Here is a 2,696-nt window from a genome sequence, read left to right on the forward strand (position 1 = left end):
GCTTCTAGAAGCTTCTCTTATTAAACCCGGATTAGGAAGCTAGTGGGCCATTAACAACTGTTTATTGCAATTCTGCCAGGGAATCTGTTGATAACAGGTATACATTTGAGAGATTATTTTGGAAATATTTATGGGACCATCACAGGTCAGCTATTAAATGGGACAAATGTAAAATCCAGTCAGCCATCACCACCAAAATGATATTGCCTATGCACTGCTGCAAGTTGGGTTTTCAGTGTCTGTATAAGGACTCACAAACAGAGAATTTTGCCAGTCTACACATGAAGCATCTCAATTTCACAACATAAAGCCAACAAAAGAATTCTCCAGGCTTTCATTGTAACAATAAACATTAAGCATTACAATGTCACATCTACCTGAGAACAATGCAACAGTTGTGTCCTCCTAAGATGTTGATCCTTCAAAATTCAACTCTCAGTTCTCCTTTTGATTCCAGTTAGAAGTGTAAGAGGGCTCTGGTGCTGGAGCTGGTCCTACTGAGGCTGCCACCTTTTCTTCTCTGATTCCTGACTCTGAAATACTCTTCAGCTGCAGGTAGAGAGAGGGGCAGGGGGTTATGAAAAAGCCATTCAAAAAGCACAGGGCTGTGGCAAGGCTCAGAAGAATGGTGGAAAACAATACTGATGATAAAAAATGGGATTATTTTACTCCTCCTCCGGCAAGGGTAAGGAAAAGTTGCTTTGGATGTAAGTTATGATTCTCAGGTCTCCTCAGGAGACTTAGTAGTAAAAAGGGCTTGAGTTTGAGTATGAAAGAGTTGGCTATGGAGAAATACTATATGAACAGTATTATCTGTACTGTAAAATCTGAGTGTTGTCAAAGTGGAATGGGAGATTATCAGCAGGACTGAAGTCTCAGGTAGCTCTGAGGAGCAGACAGGAAGGCTCTGCTTACTTGCATGGAGTCGCAGACTTCAACAGGCCCAGGAAACTCAGCTACACTGGCCTTGGGACAACAAGTTGGCTTTACAGAGGACCTCTCTCTAAACGATGAACCTGGCTTAGACCAGAGGCTCTGAATTTAGTAGCCCAAGACACTAAGTTCTCTTTAATTTCATAAAAGATGTTTTAAAAAAATACCGAGATGTTTAGTTAATATCTAGACTTACAGTTCAGAATTGGTGACCATCTGAGCCCCTGAATTGTTAACCAGGTTACTGCTGCTTGTGATATTGTGGATTCCTGGGATTACTGTGTGTATTGGTGTTTAGGCTTATACATCTGGAAACTCATACTTTATGCTTTCTGAATGCCACATGAAAACTAGAGCCCTCAGATAAGCGAGTCTGTGGAGCTTAATTCAGGTTATATCCAACCCATCTTCTTTTAATTAATGTTCTGTAAACACTTCTTTAAATTTTGCTAGGAATCCTTTGACCTTTAGTTCTCATTGTTACATAATACTGTTTGCATAATCAATATCTGTCTTACATTTCTTTCCTTTCCGGTTTTTTATTTTACATGAAAATGTTTGTGGCTGACAAGTAAAATCCTACCTCAGAAGTGTTTGCATTCCAGTACAGTTTAAAGACCAAAAAGTTAACTAAGCTTTCATTGACCAGGCAAGAGGAGTTCTCACCCACTTCTTACACTGTTTCTACCCATCTGCTTACCTCTTGTAATTTGTAACAGGCCGCCCAGAGGGGTTGTGGAGTCTCCTTCCTTGGAGGTCTGCAAGACCCGCCTGGACATGTTCCTGTGTGACCTGATCTAGGTGAACCTGCTTCTGCAGGGGGGTTGGACTAGGTGATCTCTGGAGGTCCCTTCCAACCCCTACCGTTCTGTGATTCTGTGAATAAGATGTAGATTTTTACTTTTTTAAAAATATAAATATTTTAAAAGGCAGTTTTGATACCAGAACCTATCTTTCACAGACTGAAACCCACTTGAAACTCACCAAACCATTTATGCAATATCAAGGAGAAAGTATGCAAATATTTACAATATTCAGGAAGCGGAACCTGAACGTACTGCAGCAGTAAGAGCTGACCATGAACTCCCCTGAATTTGCTTAGCTCTGAAACAGCATTTCTGGTCAAAGTTGATCTTTTTCAGCCCCACAGCTAGATTTAACAGCCTAGCTCTCTGGGGAACTCCCGTGTATCTGTACCATACCCAGCCATCTCCATGCTTAATACAAGCATTATTGTTGCTTGGGGTTATTTCACCATTATTTTTCTTCATAGGTGCTGTAAAAAGGTTGCAAAAAGGAGTCCTCCTACACAGCTGCCAGCTCAAGAAGGTTGAGAAATGTTACGATAAATGGCTTTAGCAGAGGCTTCGGAGGTGGGTGGGGTAATCGGCTTCTATTTCCTCTCCTGATTAGCCCTTTGCTTCTGTGGAAGAAAACACCCGTAAGACTTACAGTAAAGTGTGCGTGTGGGGTTTCTAGTTTGTTAAAAACCCCCAATGTTTTTGTATACATGTGTACTGTATGCATATACTATATATGCATATACTTCATATGTATCTACTATATATAGTGTATATATAGACACCCTACATGCTTTCTCTTTCTCCTTTTCTCTGGTGTTCTGTATGATCAAAGCATCCTAGCCCATCCAGTGAAAATACCTCTACTGTTTACATGAGCAGAAGAAATCTCCTAGCTGACAGCTGTCTGCATGGCACACATAGCCAAGCAGTTACCTGCTGTGGCCAAGTAGACAGTGATGA

General features: G+C 40.9%; 1 long non-coding RNA gene across 1 annotated transcript; it reads right to left on the reverse strand.

Annotated features, from left to right (window-relative positions):
• Positions 1 to 316: 316 nt before the first annotated feature.
• Positions 317 to 1,795, reverse strand: LOC133625026 (uncharacterized). The gene is made up of 2 exons (XR_009818324.1): positions 1,634 to 1,795; positions 317 to 549 (listed from the first exon to the last, which is right to left on the reverse strand). It is a non-coding gene; the product is annotated as an uncharacterized LOC133625026 (long non-coding RNA).
• Between the last annotated feature and the right edge of the window lie 901 nt (positions 1,796 to 2,696).

This window comes from Colius striatus, chromosome 2, assembly GCF_028858725.1.
Source record: "Colius striatus isolate bColStr4 chromosome 2, bColStr4.1.hap1, whole genome shotgun sequence".
Taxonomy (NCBI): Eukaryota; Metazoa; Chordata; class Aves; order Coliiformes; family Coliidae; genus Colius; species Colius striatus.